The sequence below is a fragment of the Herpailurus yagouaroundi genome, unplaced genomic scaffold (assembly GCF_014898765.1).
Source record: "Herpailurus yagouaroundi ecotype Mexico unplaced genomic scaffold, PumYag 139, whole genome shotgun sequence".
Taxonomy (NCBI): domain Eukaryota; kingdom Metazoa; phylum Chordata; class Mammalia; order Carnivora; family Felidae; genus Herpailurus; species Herpailurus yagouaroundi.
The window spans coordinates 30,074,870-30,091,842 of record NW_024412394.1 but is presented as its reverse complement, the minus strand read 5'-3'; positions in this window follow the sequence as shown (position 1 = coordinate 30,091,842).

Sequence of the window (16,973 nt, the reverse complement as noted above, 5' to 3'; positions counted from 1 at the left end):
AGAATGATGTTTAAGAAAAGAAAGATCATGGGGCGCCTGGGTGGCGCAGTCGGTTAAGCGTCCGACTTCAGCCAGGTCACGATCTCGCGGTCCGTGAGTTCGAGCCCCGCATCAGGCTCTGGGCTGATGGCTCAGAGCCTGGAGCCTGTTTCCGATTCTGTGTCTCCCTCTCTTTCTGCCCCTCCCCCGTTCATGCTCTGTCTCTCTCTGTCCCAAAAATAAATAAACGTTGAAAAAAAAATTAAAAAAAAAAAAAAAGAAAGATCATGTCTCTGGTTTTCACAGAGAACTCCAACGATGTTGCTGTTTTATGGAGGAGGCAGTTTGAATGCCTCAGACTTTTGAAGAACATGAAAAACCCTGCTGGGCAATCATTCTCTGCATCTGGAGATGACAGAATCTATTTCTTTTGGTCTCAGATAGTACCTTCTGGGCCCTATACACACAGATGGAATGGAGTTCCTGCCACACTTAAACAATCCCTCTGTCCCTGCACTCCAATCTCTTTGATACACATTTATTTTCTTGAGTTCCTTCTTAAGTCCTCATAGGCTTGGAAACATCAACTAGGATTGAATTTCTTAAGGTCTAGGAGACAAAAATAGAGTAAAGACAAAGCAAATTATGTTCCATTGTATCTATTCATACTCCTTAACTTACTGATGATTAGTTTTTGACCTTTACGATCAAATTGTAGCTAGGAGCATACAAACACCATTGTAAACATTAGGGTATTAGCTAGTTCTTGGCTCCTTTTTACACTGCAAATTATGAAAAAATTTATTTCACAGTGACAAAGGTTGAAATTAAAATGTCCCACTTTATTTTATAGATGACAAGATATGGCACAATTATTACACAATGAAGATGATTATATTAAAATATATGTTTTAAATGGCACCCCTCAGTTCTGTAAAGTAATTTGTATTTCTAGGGATTCTGGAAAATATTGAAAGATAGTCTCCTAATATAGGAAGAGTGTATTACACTACCCCTTTCTTTGAAAGGGGAATGCAGTATGAAATATGAATCAATATATTCAGTTTAAGAGACTTAATTTAAGAATTTCATTAATTTTCTATTTTTTCTATTTTTTATTTTTTATTTATTTATTTATTTATTTTTCTAATTTTCTATTTTTATAGAAATAACACCTGAATGTCACAGTAGTAAAACCCTATTATGTTGATTGCCGTAACAATCAAATAGAGTAGTTGTTGCTATTTTCTTCTTACAGTTTAGGAATCCAAGGTTCAGAGAGGCTAAATTCCACAAAATCACATGCCTTGAACATACTGAATTCCAAAGACTGCCAGCTGCCTTCCACTGTAATGGAGCCCCTGGTAAGGAAACACAAAAGGCCATACACACTCATGATGTCAGTAACAACACCTTCAAACTTCTCTCAAGTGAAACATGTGCTTTTAAAAGGCTTCAAATTCTGACTAGTGGAATCACTTCTTTGAAAACCTTACTTAGTGTACTGCTTTTCTCACTCCAGTTCTGGGACAGTTCTACCCACCCAAGTGTTAGATTAGATATAGATATAGATACAGATGATAGATATAGATATAGATAGATGTAGATGTAGATGTGGATGTAGATATAGATGTAGATATAGATATAGATATAGATATAGATATAGATGTAGATATAGATATATAGATATACACACACATGCATTGGGTGATTTCCCTTCCCCCAACTCTGAAAATGTATATGGATTTGACAATTTTTTTTAGAAAAACTTGTATTTTACTGATTCTGAATTTTAAACAATTTTAATTTTAATAATATTTTGGCATTTGATATTAATGTATGGCTTTAAGTGATAATCTTCAAAGCACTTTATCAAAATCCATTTATTTCTACAACATTCTGATTGAAATAAAACATTCTTATTTGTAGAGATAAAAAAAACCCTAAATCCAACAAAAGAATGACCATTTGTGCTTTGGTTTAAATTATTTGATTGATAAATGGAATAGTCCTGGGAAATCCAGTGACTTGCAATAGTCTCCATTCTATTTTGTGAGCTTTAAGCAATATATCCTGTATTTCTAACATGGCATTTTCAGGTATGTTTTGAGTTCAGATTATGATGGGCTTAAGGAATGGTTTTCTGTTTTGTGGCCACATTATGGAGACACATGATGCACTACAGGACATCTTTATACATGAAGGCACTTTAATTTTTTTTTTTTAATGTTTATTTTTTGAGAGAGGGACACAGAGTACAAGCAGGGTAGGGGCGGAGAGAGAGGGAGACACTGAATCCAAAGCAGGCTCCGGGCTCTGACCCGTTAGCACAGAGCCTGATTCAGGGCTCGAGTTCACTGACCAGGAGATCATGACCTGAGCCCAAGTCAGACACTTAAACGACTGAGCCACCCAGGCACCCTTCAAGGCATTTAAAGTGTACCTAACAAATATTTCTGTTTTCGTGGCAAGTTCTGGGTTACCAGGAGGCAAGGTCAGCATTGAGCATTAGAATCTCTGTTATAACCTTAGAGCCTACCTGATCACCGATCTCTTGTTAAGTTTCTGAGAGTCTTGAACAGCTGCAAGCACAGCAAAGCATATGTATGTTGAGGCATTGCTAAGTCAAGTCTCAAAATCTGGAGCTTACTTGGAAGTCACTGGTGCCCTACATTCAGATAATTTATAGAAATTGATACGCCTACAACATTCTTCATGGAATGAGTTAGGGAATGGAAACTCTTGAGATACGTGTAGGTAATCCAATAAATATATTCTAGTTGATTTTAGGGCAGAAAGTATGCAAATAGCATTTTCATTCTTTATTTACTGCTTCCCCCCATGTCTGATTCTAAGTTTTATTTCAAGAAATAAATTAAACATTGTTGGGAAATGAAGTACAAAATATGAGACAGAATCAGAGAATATTTGCCCAGATGTATCTTTAAAACCAAAAGGGTTTCGAAAATTTTCCATCAGCAATTTTAATCATGTTTATAAATTTTTTCATGCATTTGAGACTGTTAGGTGGTATCCTCAATATTCAAATTAATTCATTTACATTTTGAATCTTACTAATACTTAAAGCCCATAATGGATTACAAAATTGGCAGAAAAAAAGGATAAGAAAATGTAACATGAATTCTTTAAATGTTAATCACATTTTAATTTTATCCCCATCTTAAGGTCCTATTTCTAAGTAATTTTTAAAAGTAAGATAAACAATGTTTCTTAGATGTAGCAAACTTTTATTTGTCTATTAAAACATTGTATCATTTATAGTTTAGACAGAAAGAAGTTGTGTGTTTGTACTCTCAGGTTAAGAAAAAATATCAATTTTCAGATTTTGGCTTCTATCTTTGTGGGCATAAAATATATATTTAAATAATACTGTATGCTAATAAATTAAAACCCTAAAATCTCTGATGTTCTATAACCATGAATTAAAAGTATTTGTATTAATGTCAAATTACATAAATATAATTGCAGTTATATAATTATTCTATACTTGGTTTATGACTATTTATTTACCAAAAATTTTACATACTTTAAGCATCACTTTTTTTTAATGCTATGTTTGGTGAATAATGCATAAATAGCATATATATATTTCTTTCTATAGTCATCATGGTATACATTACACCCCTTGAACTTATTTATAACTAGAAGTTTGTGTATTTATATTAATTCTACTTTCTTTTATGTGGTAAATATCATAATATTCTGCTAATAAATGATAAAAAATTGCTCTCCAACAGTCAATTACATGATGAAACAAATTTAGATTTTAGAACCTTATGCATAATTAAGTTTTCTTATCTTATGTTAAAGGATAATGTTGCAAACTTTCCAATTCCCAGTGGTAAGTGTGGTTTCTTTTTCTCGTGTGTTATAATCTAAGGGCTTCTTTTAGTAATGAAAAAAAATTATATAATGCATTTTCTTTTAACTGTGCAACTCTACATAGAGTTAATGAAGATTAGAGTTTTTATGTGTGTTTATTTTCTTCTAACTGGCCAATAACTAGAGAATGGTTAAATAAATTGCAGTGAATTGATAAATAGAAAATAATTATTTCTCATTAAAATATTTCCTTAGCTTATTAAGTACCTGGAAAATGCTTGTCAGATAATTAATAAAGAGAAAAAAGTATATGCCATCTACCATTATTCAGCTCTACAATATATTAAAGCTACTGCTTTATCTGTACATATAGATTTCCGTTTTGTTAAAGGGGTGTGTCACATTCCATTGTTTCCTGCAAAGTACTTTTTTTTTTTTTAAGTTTATTTATTTATTTTGAGAGAGCAAGAGAGAGGGAGGGCAGGAGATGGGAAGGGACTGAGAGAGGGAGAGAGAAAATCCCAAACAGGCTCCAAGTTGTCAGTGCAGAGCCCGATGTGCAGCTTGATCTCACGAACTGTGAGATCATGCACTGAGCCAAAATCAAGAGTCAGACACTTACCTGACTGAGCTACTCAGGTGCCCCACGCTAAGTACATTTTGATAAACTTTATGTTTACTTCCAAGTAGTCTATGAAGAAAAATGCTGAAATAAAACCTTTTCTGATGCCTTTACATACTTGCATAATTATTTTTTCAGATATGTTTCTTGAAAGGGAGGTGTAGGTAAAAAGAATAGTTGCATCTTAATTTCTTGAGTTGATGTGGAATTCAGATATTCAAAAGTAATTTTTCTGTTGAGATCATAGTAACTTTTTGAGGACCTGTGTGCAGTTTTTAAAGATTTTAATTTCAGGATAGTTAACACACTGTTATCTTAGTTTCAGGCATGTAGTATAGTGATTCAACAATTCCATGCATTACTCAGCACTCATCAAGATAAGTGTACTCCTAACCCCCCTTACCTATTTCACCCACCCCCTCACCTCTTCTCTGATAACCATCTGTTTGTTCTGTATAGTTAAAAATCTGTTTTTTGGTTTGTCTCTTTTCTTTTTCCTTCATTTGGTTTCTTTCTAAAATTCCGTATATGAATGAAATCATGTAGTATTTGCTCACTCTAGTTTATTTCTCTTAGCATTATACTCTCTATATCCATCCATGTAGATGCAAATGACAAGCATTCATTCTTTTAGTGGCTCAATAATATTTCATTCTATGTATATACCACTTCTTCTTTATCCATTCATCTATCAAGGTATACTTGGGCTGCTTCCATAGTTTGATTATTGTAAATAATGCTGCAATATATAAAGTGGTCCATATATCTCTTCAAATTCTTGTTTTTGTAATCTTTGAGTAAATACCCAGTAGTGCAGTTACTGGATCATAGGATAGTTCTACTTTTAATTTTTTTTTATTTTTTTTATTTATTTTTTTTTATTTTTTTTTTTATTTTTGGGACAGAGACAGATAGAGCATGAACGGGGGAGGGTCAGAGAGAGAGGGAGACACAGAATCGGAAACAGGCTCCAGGCTCTGAGCCATCAGCCCAGAGCCTGACGCGGGGCTCGAACTCACGGACCGCGAGATCGTGACCTGGCTGAAGTCGGACGCTTAACCGACTGCGCCACCCAGGCGCCCCTACTTTTAATTTTTTGAAGAACCTCCACGCTGTTTTCCACAGTAGTGGCAACAGTTTGCATTCCTACCAAGAGTGCACAAGGGTTCCTTTTTCTTTACATCCTCATCAATAGTTGTTGCTTCTTGTGTTTTTGAGTTCAGCTATTCTGACAAGTATGAGGTGATATTTCATTATGGTTTTGATTTGCATTTTTCTGATGATGAGTGATGTTGAGCATCTCTTCATATGTCTATTGGCCATCTAGATGTCTTCCTTGGAGAAATGTCTATTCAAGCCTTCTGCCCATTTTTATTTGAATTATTTGTTTTTTCTAGTGTTGTATATATTCTCTACATATTTTGGACACTAATCATTATTGGATGTTTCATTTCCAAATATCTTTTATTCAATAGGTTACGTTTAGTTTTGTTGGTTGTTTTCTTTTCTGTGGAGAAGCTTTTTATTTTGATGTAGTCCCAATAGTTTATTTTTCTTTTTGTTTCTCTTGCTTTAGGAGAAATATCTAGAAAGTTGTTGTTATGGCCTTTGTCAGAGAAATTACTACCTTTGCTCTCTTCTAGGATTTTTATGGTGTCAGGTCTCACATTTAGGTCTTTAATCCATTTTCAGTTTATTTTTGTGTATGGTGTAAGAAAGCGGTCCAGTTTCATTCTTTTGCACGTAGCTATCCAATTTTTCCAACACCATTTGTTGAAGAGACTTTCTTTTTCCCACTGATTATTCTTCCCTCCTTGGTCAAAGGTTAACTGACCATATAATTGTGGGTTTATTTGTGGGCTTTCTATTGTTTCATTACTCCTTGTGTCTACTCTTATGCCAGTGCTATACTGTTTTTTGTTTGTTTGTTTTCGTTTTTTTAATGTTCGTTTATTTTTGAGAGCGAAAGGGAGACAAAAAGTCCGAAGCAGGTTTAGGGCTCTGAGCTGTCAGCACAGAGCCCAACACAGGGTTCAAACTCACAAACGAGGAGATCATGACCTGAGCTGAAGTTGGATGCTTAACCAACTGAGCCACCCAGGTACCCCCATACTGTTTTGATTATAGTAGTTTTGTAATGTAACTTGAAGTCTGGAATTGTAATAATTCCAGTTTTGTTTTTCACGATTGCTTTGGCTATTATGAGTTGTTTGTGGTTCCATGAAAATTTTAGTATTGCTTGTTCTAGTTTTGTGAAAAATACTGTTGGTATTTTGATAGAGATTGCCTTAAGTGTGTAGATTGTTCTGATTTCCAGACATTTTAACAATATTTATTCTTTCAATCCATGAATATGGAACATCTTTCCATTTCTTTGTGTCATCATCAATTTCTCTCAGCAAAGTTTTGTAGTTTTCGAGTACAGGTCTTTCATCTCTTTGGTAAAGTTTGTTCCTAGGTAATTTATTATTTTTGATACAATTGTAAATAGGATTGTTTTCTTAATTCTTCTTTCTGTTGTTTCATTATTAGTGTATAGAAATGCAATGGGTTTCTGTACATTGATTTTGTATCCTTACTGAACTCATTTATGAGTTTTAGTAGTTTTTTTTGGTGGTATTTAGAATCTTCTATATATCATCTGCAAATTATGAAAGTTTTTCTTCTTCCTTGCCAATTTGGATGCTTTTTATTGCTTTGTCTTGTCTCTTTGCTGTGATTAGGATTTTCAGTACTATGTTAAATAAAAGTGGTGCGAGTGGAAATCTGTGTCTTGTTCCTGAGCTTAGAAAAAGGTAAAATAAATAAATAAATAAAACAAAATAAAACAGAGATTTTCCCTATTGAGTGTGATGTTAGCTGTGAATTTTTCATATAAGTTCTTTATTATGTTGAGGCATGTTCCTTCTTAACCTACTTCATTGAGGGTTTTATCATTCATGGAAGCTGTACTTTGTCAAATGCTTTTTTTGCATCTGTTGAAAAGGTCATATGGTTTTTTATCCTTTCTCATATTGATGGGATGTATCATGTTTATTGATTTGTAACATTTGAAACAGTCTTGTAGCCTGGGAATAAATCCCACTTGGAAATCATAAGAATTTTAATCCTACTATACTCTAACTTAAACACACACAACAACAACAACAACAACAACAACAACAACAAAACATTGATTCATGTTTGATATAGGAAACAGTGGTAACTTTTTGTTGTTGTTGTTATTGCTGTTGAAGAAAAAGCCCCAAGTCAAAATAGCTTTTATTGCAAATAAGTCTGGAAATTCATTTGGCATCTTGCTGTTTCTGTAGTTGGACAACTGTTTCTAAGTTGGACAACTTAGATTTTGTTCATCAGCCTGCTAAAGTGCTCCATTTTCGGAAACATACACCATCCAACATTATTTTGATATCCTTCTTTTTTAATTGTGGCTTGCTGAGTCAAAACAGCTGTATTTGAGACAAGTTTAATGTTATTTCTTTCAAGTCTTAACTCATTTTAATTCTACTTGGGATACTGAACACCTGGTCTCATCTGAACCTTGCAGGTATATCCTTCACCTGAGAAATTTTGGATTTCAACAAGAGAACCATTTTCCTGAATAACAACATTGATGGGAAAGTGAGCATACACAGATCTTATTTTATAACGGAAGCCCTCTGTAACACTCTTGATCGTGTTCTATATTTTCAATAAAAATTATGGAAAATAATATTATAGATTTGACATTTTAACATGATATAACGCATTTGAATATATCCAATTAAGAATTTTTTTAATGTTTTCATTTATTTTTGAAAGACAGAGACAGAGCACGAGTGGGGGAGGGGCAGAGAGTGAGGAAGACACAGAATCTGAAGCAGGCTCCAGGCCCTGAGCTGTCAGCGTAGAGCCCAACGTGGAGCTTGAACTCACGAACCACAAGATTATGACCTAAGCCAAAGTCAGACACTTCATCGATTGAGCCACCCAGGTGCCCCTCATTACATTCAATTTTTCTAGTTGATATTTTGTCAGTTTTTTTTTTGTTTTGTTTTGTTTTTTTTAGAAATTTAATGTTTATTCATTTTTTGAGAGACAGAAACAGAGCACGGGCAGGGGAGGGGCAGAGAGAGAGGGAGACACAGAATCTGAAACAGACTGCAGTCTCTGAGTTTTCAGCGCAGAGCCCAATGCGGGGCTCCAATCCCAAACTGTGAGATTATGACCTAAACCAAAGTTAGATGTTTAACCAACTGAGCCTCCAAGGAGCCCCTCAGTTTTGTTTTGTTTTCTAAGTCTATTTACTCATTTTGAAACAGAGAAAACATGAGTGGGGGAGGGGCAGAGAGAGAGGGAAAGAGAGAATCCCTATCAGACTCTGTACTGTCAGTGCACAGCCAGATGCAGGGCTTGAATTTATGAACCATGAGATCATGACCTAAGCTGAAGTTGGATCTTGACCGACTGAGCCACCCAGGTGCCCCAAGATCTTTTTTTCAGTTGTAAAGAAATGACTGCTCTTATAAGATTTTGTTTTAAATATGGAAAAGACAAAGTTTTACTACCTGAAGTACCTAAAGATACCACTTTATATTTTGGGCTATGCATATATATATATATATATATATATATATATATATAAATATACACACACACAAATATATATATAGGATATATATCTCCTATTCATTATTTACGTAATTGTGTTTTTAATTTGACTTCAAATATTTATATTTTCCACATAAATTCTTCAATAGCATGTTTAATATTTTGTTATGTAGGTATGCCACGTTGCCTTCTCATTTCCATTGTGATTGACACTGAAATTATTTACAGCTTTTCATTATTATGAATAATACTATGATGCTGACATTTGTATAGAGAAATTGTCACATTTCTGATTTTTCCTTAGGGTCACTTCTAAGGAGCCATAAGACAAGTTTAAGCAGTATTTACACATTTAAAGCTTTTTACAAAATTTCTTAACATCTTTCCAACTAGGTTGTGTCAGGGAAACTTCCCAAGTGTAGCTTCTAGGAATATAGTTTTACCAACTCCTATACAAATATTTTAAATACATATAAACCTTCATGTACCATTGTCATGTCTTTCCTGGCTCTAATAAATTGTTCTCATAGCGCTCAATCTTTCTCAGGAGCAATTTTCACTTTTGTGAAAATCTTTTACATTAAAAAACTTTCTCTTTATTGTTTTCATATTTCCTCTGACTGTTAATTCTTAATTTTCTTTGCTGGCGCCTCTTCCTTTGACTGACCTCTTCTGTTTCTAGCCCCTCCCCTGCTTTTTTTTTTTTTTTTTTCCCATTGAAGCATTTTCTCTTTAGATGGAGTCCCATGTCTAGTGATAGCATATCTCCTAGGCTACAGATTTACTTACATGGTAAATCTTTAAAAAAAATTTTTTTTTAGCCATTTATTTATTTTTGAGAGAAAGAGACAGAGCGAGAGCAGGAGAGGGAGATACAGAATGGGAAGCAGGTTCCAGGCTCTGAGCCATCGGCATAGAGCCTGACACGGGGCTCGAACTCACCAGCAGTGAGATCATGATTTGAACTAAGCCGGACGCTTAACCATCTGAACCACCCAGATACCCAAGCTACACGTTAAATCTTAATCTTTCTTTGAGGATACCAATTTGAACATATTCAGAGCATAATGGTTAAGAGTGAATTTTCCGCATTTTAGGTAATGGCAACACAATTTACTAAGTTGCTAATACGAAACATGGAAGTCATCCCTGAGTTTCTGTACATCAAATCCATCGGCAAAACCTGTTGGTTTTATTGCCATCAGATATCTGATTAAATTATGTTATCTTCACTTCTAATATTCTAGTCCCAGTTTACTTCAATAGACTTCTAGGAACTAATTTACTCTTCTTTCCAGGCATTTGCAGATAGCAGAAAATCTAAGGAGATTTTTTTTAGACAAAAAATCTAAAGTAATAACAAACATAAATTTTGATTTATAAACAGGAGCTTACATACACAATGGCTTAGAATGTCTTCCATGATACCATCCAAAATACCCCATGTATACTGATCTTTTTTGTGTACAATTCAACAAGCCAGGTTAATTTATTACTTAAGAACTTTATATTTAATGTTTTCTCTGCCTGAAATGCTCTCCCCACATTTTCACTTGGCTAGATACTATTTTTTTCCATTCTGTTCTCAGTTCAAGTATCAGCTTCTCAAATATAGTTTCCTGATGAAATCATCAAAATAGCCACATACAGGCAGTCCCTTTATGCTGTATTGTTGTCCCCATAGCACCTACTCTGTCTTGAATTTACCTAATGATGAATGTTTTCTTTAACTAGGATATTTCTGAAATATCTCGGAATATATCACCTTTATTAATAACAACTATCCTTCATTGCTTCTTACTCCCACTTCTTTCATAGTCCAGTCTCTGGACTCAGGGGGAAATAGTTCCGGTAAACCCTAGACACTCATGAAGCTGGTAGGACTTCAGTCTCTTGTCTTGCATGATTTCTTTCCCAAGCTAGCCTTAACTTCAGCATTACCTGTGGGTTCCCTTTCTGGCCCAAACATATGAAGTATCTAACTTTGTGGAAAAAAAAATGGATATGCATGCATACATGTATACATATACACACACATATAATTGCCTAAGCTTTAATATTTACTACTTATCATCTCCAGTGGTATTGCTAGTCATAAAGTAACTTCTATGCTGCTACCAGCTTTTCTTCTACCCATTGATCACCTTATATTTACCTTATATTTCTTCCTTTCATGAGATTGCAACTCTGACCTTAAATGATTTGCCTCCCTGTTTTCTGGTCTAAGAGTTTGTAATCAGTCCATGGAGCAGATATATAAAGCACACAGATTCTTAGTAATTCCAGACAGTTTCTTTCATATAGAGATATAGACGGGAGCACTAACTCAAATGTTACCTTGTTAAACACTATACATTGTTAAATTTTTCTGTCATTGATCTTCATTGAACCTTAATGTTTCTTTGCCTGACATTGGGATGAAAAAAATAATTGCAAACAAAGTTGGTATATTCTTTTTAAAAATTCAATCTCCCTGTAATATCCAATAAATTATAAATTTAGTTCTCTATCAGCAAGTTTTACAAGTGCCCTACCTTTCTGCTACCGCTACCTTGCCAGCTTGGTCTAAACCTACTTTCCAACATCTTCTACATCTGCCTGACAATACAGGTAAAAGAACTCCTCTAGATCATTACTGACCATTCTCTGAACTTCCTGTGTGTGTATTGTATCTTTGGCTACAATTGTATGACAAGCCCATTTCTGATGATGGCCCAGGGAAATTTTGTTGCAGATTGTCTTAAACTATACAAAGTTGCTCCTGGTACTGAGGGAGTTCCAACTGCAACCAATTTACCTGGTTAAGAAGGGTGGTGGGACTGGTCCACCATAAGAAATTCCGAATGCTGTTACTCCAAAGGAGAGGCAATGGGTTACCGACAACAAAGAGGTATACACTACAGGGACAAAGTACATCCACTTGGAGATTACCTGTGCTTGGCTCGCTGGAAAAGAACAGCATAGACTGATGGCATTAGTCTGGGAAGGAAGCCTGACTTATTTTCTAAAGCATTTGCATATCTGCAGAAAGAATACCTCTGAGTTCTTCCTCTTAGCTCTCTTCAGCTTCTGCTTGTTTAGCTTTCTTCATGTGTTCTTCCAGGGCCCACCCACTCGAAATGAAAACAGCCCAGAATAGCTGTGGCTTTGTTGATAACATTAATTCCAAAAAGAAGCCACAGGGAGAAAGTGAGAAGCCATCAGGGAAAGAACTGGATGAAAATCATGTTTCTTTCCTTTAGCAATTTGCCCACAATCTGATATATATCAAATACACCATTTTTATAAGTTTGACATTATGGTGTGTTTTACTTCACTGGAAGAAAACAAGCCTGGAAATTTCAGAGAATGCATGAATTTAATTTTGTAGATTTTAATTTACTTTTGGGACAAACTCCAAATTTACTGAAATATTGCTGTTGCCTACTTCTTCAGTCTCAGGGTTTTTTCATTTCATCTCTTAACAGTCTTTCAATTTTATTAATGTTTTAACAAGAAAAACAAACTCCTCTGTGCTTTTTCTTAGGCTGTTGTCCTTGCTGTGCATGATCTTCTGACATTCTTCTGTTCCTTTCTTCTCCACCTGAGTTACCCCTGCAGTTTATAGACATCTATCTACTCTCTTCCTCCCCTTGCCCTTCCATCCCCCTTCTCTCTCTTTCATAGGAATCACGTAAGGACGGTTTTTCTTACACAGCTAGAGTCATGCTCTAAGTTCCCTCGGGTCATGCTTCCAAATCATCTTATCAATATACTTCGTATTATTGATCCTAAATGTAATTTGACAAATTGTGTAACTTTGACATACAATAAATGGTACAGGATGAGACTGATGGAAAGGTTCTAGAGAGTAATGACATAATGGCAATCCCACACTTTCCCTGCTGTGGAGAATCCATGTAAAATACAAAGAGGCAAAAAAAAAAAAAAAAAAAAAAAAAAAAAAACAACTGTGAAAGAACTTAGAGGAAGGAGTTAATGTAAATAATAAACAATTAAAGGGCAGATGCAATAAAGAAAAATGAGAACAACTTTGCAGATTGGATATAGGTGAGTGTTTAGTGAAACTCTCCAGAACCACCATCAATTAAATGAAATTGGAAAGCCATGGAAAAGTGATTTTGAAAATGTTACTTCTGGTAATGAATTAAATAATCTCTAAAATTCTTCAAGAGATATCAATAAAGATAGAAAGTCCTTTTTAATTACACATGGTCTCACATCTGTGCATCCATGAAAATGATTCAATACAAAACTTGACCATATGGAATGCTAAAAGTTTTAGTTTATCACTGAATTCACCCATCACAAAAATCAGGATCTCAACACCAACAACACCACTGCCAAAGTATACATCCTCCTATGTTCCCAGTGCTGGTGAAAATCATTAACACCTTCCCAGTTCTGGAGAAAGAAACCTTATTATAATCATTGCCTCTTCCCTTAGAGCTTAGTTTAAATTTTTTTTTTAATGTTTATTTATTTTTGGAAGAGAGAGAGAGACAGAGCACAAGTGTGGAGGGGCAGAGAGACAGAGAGGGAGACACAGAATCTGAAACAGGCTCCAGGCTCTGAGCTGTCAGCACAGAGCCTGATGCGGGGCTCCAACCCATGGACCGTGAGATCATGACCTGAGCCAAAGTCAGATGCTTAGCCGACTGAACCACCCAGGTGCCCCTGGAGCTTAATATTCATTTAATTGTCTTGTCCTATTGATTTTATTTCTTAAACTTTCCAACTCTTTCACATTGTCATCCAAATAGATCCTGGATCCTGATCTGGGTTACTGACTTCTCTGGCCTTAGGTACCACAGCAGCTGCTAAATGCTCAAATTCTTCTTTCTCTCTAGGTCTCCAGTCTGTTTTTCACATCGAAGTCAATATGATTTCACTATAATACGTATCCGATGTTGGTATCATATTGCTCCAAAAAAATCAGTGATTTCTTGCTTCTCAGAAGAAGCCTAAAGCCCTTTCACTTTGACCTTCCTTATCTCTGAGGCCCTCATATGTCACTATTCCCCACCTCAAACTCTTAACTCCTTGACATACCAACCATTTACATTTCTTCAATTTGACATGCTCTCTCCAGCCTGTAGGACTGTCCTTTTTGTATAAGACAAACTTTCACTTCTCCATATCCTGTTCCCGCTGTACTGGGTATGCTCCTACACATCTTTCAGGTTCCCACCTAGGGTTCATTTCTTTCAAAAAGCCATTCATTTTCCCCTTCTCTCAAGTCTTGATTAAGTGCCCTTCTCTGTTTTCTGAGACTTTCCCTACTTCCCATATGTTAGATCTTGTTAGAATATATCATGGTGGTGATGTTTATTTGTCTATGTTCTTTACCAGACTGAAATCTCTGTAAGAACACAGACCATGCATTTTTTCTTTTGCATTGTAGAAATCAAACAAACAAACAAAAGCAACAAAAAACCCACAATAACAACAACAACAAAACACTGTGACTGGCTTGTATAACATTGAGTAAACATTTGTTGAAATAAAATTAAACTCACATATTCTGTCCTTCTGTGTAATAGTAAATATGCTAAATGCTAAGTAAAATGTATCTATCACTTCCTGCTACCAGGAGGCTGGTTGAAACTATGGTTATCTTATATTGCTTGTCGATGTGTCTCAGAACATGAAACTGCCAGCGTCACTAATAGGTGCTGGACAAATATATATTTAATACTGACACATATAGGCACTAGATAATAATTGCTTTCAAAGGAGTAACACAAAGGAACTTTTTTTCATTAACTCAATATTAAGAGCACAAGAATTATCAAATCTCTTCAAATGAATAATATATTTTTAATGTTTTTATTTATTTATTTTTGAGAGACAGAGACAGAGCATGAGCAGGCAAGGGGCAGAGAGAGGGAGACACAGAACCTGAAGCAGGCTCCAGTCTCTGAGCCATTAGCACAGAGCCCAATGTGGGGCTCAAACTTGTGAACCACAAGATCATGACCTGTGCCAAAGTCGGACACCTAACCAACTGAGCCACCCAGATGTCCCCAAATGAATAACATTCTTAAGCAATTTTTAAGAATACAGTAGTTTCAACTGAGACAATAATAGATATTGGAGAGGGTGCGGAGAAAGGGGAACTCTTTTGGACTGCTGGTAGAAATGCAAACTGTTGCAGACACTCTGGAAAACAGAATGGAGGTTCCTCAAAAAATTAAAAATAGAATTACCATATGACCCAGCAATTGCACGACTAGATATTTATCCAAAGGATACAGGTGTGTTGTTTCGAAGGGACACATGCACCCCAATGTTGATAGCAGTGTTATCAACAACAGCCAAAGTATGGAAAGAGCCCAAATGTCCATCACCAGATGAATGTATAAAGAAGATGTGGCACATATACATACAAATATACATATAAATTTGTATATTTGTGTGTATGTATGTATGTATACACCTGTGTATGTATATGTGTGTATACAAATGGAGTACTACTCAGCAATCAAAAAAATGCAATCTTGCCATTTGCAACAATATGGATGGAACTAGAGGGTCTTATGCTAAGCGGAATTAGAGAAAGACAAATATCATATGATTTCACTCATATGTGGAATTCAAGATACAAAACAGATGAACATAAAGGAAAGAAAGGAAAATAATATAAAAACAGGGAGGGGGACAAAACATAGGGACCTTAATTATAAAGAACAAGCTGAGGGTTTCTGGAGGGGTTGTGGCTGGAGGGATGGCAAATGGACAAGGGGCATTAAGGAAGGCATTGTTGGGGTGAGCACTGGTGTTGTACATAGGGGATGAATCACTGGAATCTACTCTTGAAATCATTATTGCACTATATGCTAACTTGGATGTAAATTAAAAATAAATACATAATAAAATAAAATGTAAACAATTAAATAAAATAAAGATTAAAGAAAAAAGAATACAATAGTTTCTCCCCAGGAAAGTTACACTTGTCAGTTCTAGGTTTCTGTTTATTGTAAGACCTCTTATAATTTGCTGAGAGAACAAATGGACTGTAAAAATTATAATGTAATTTTTATAATTGGTGTCATGCCTTTGCCTGGCAGACAATTACAGAATCAATTGGTTATTACGTAAATGACATTGTCCAAATAGACTTTACATTTTAGAGTTGTGAACACAATCTGAGTTTATGTCTATGCCATCAAGTTTATGTTTATGCCATATTTTAATATCATGTACTACTGCACTGGATTTTCTTTATTCTTAAATGTGGCTTCCTGAAATGCCAGATGCTAATTTATTTGCTTTTCTTTAGGTTATATATGGGAAAATCATGGATGTGGAATGAAAACAAATATTGCCTTTACCAATCTTCTTAAAAATAGTAATATAAAGTTAACAGGAATACCAGAAAAGAAACCATCTTCTGATCATTGAGTTCAATGTTTTTAAACTTCAATGAGGTATAATACACATATATGTTCATATAGAAAATGAGTTGAATTAATATTTACAATTGATTTCCACCGACTTTAAATAAGGTAACAGGAATCTAGGTTACAAAACAATATTACCATCATAAAATAAAACCTACCTCTCCATGGCTCATCCTAGTCACTGCCCACCTCCCCCCAAATTAACTGCAATCCTGACTTTAAACATAGAGATTATTTTTGCTTGTTTTTGAATTTCACATAAATGATATCCTATAGTGTGTACTCTTTTGTTTCCTTTTTTTTTACTCAACATTATGTTAATGAGATTATGTTAATGAGATGATTAACATTATGTTAATCCACACTGTTGTATGTAGTTGTAAATTATTGTTATTGTTGTGCAATATTCCATCATTTGCATATAGTACAATTTATTTTTCCTTTATATTGTCAACAATCATTTTGGAAATTTCTAAATTTTGGCTATTATAAATAGTTCTATTATGAACATATATGTATTTCTGTTGGATGTCTAC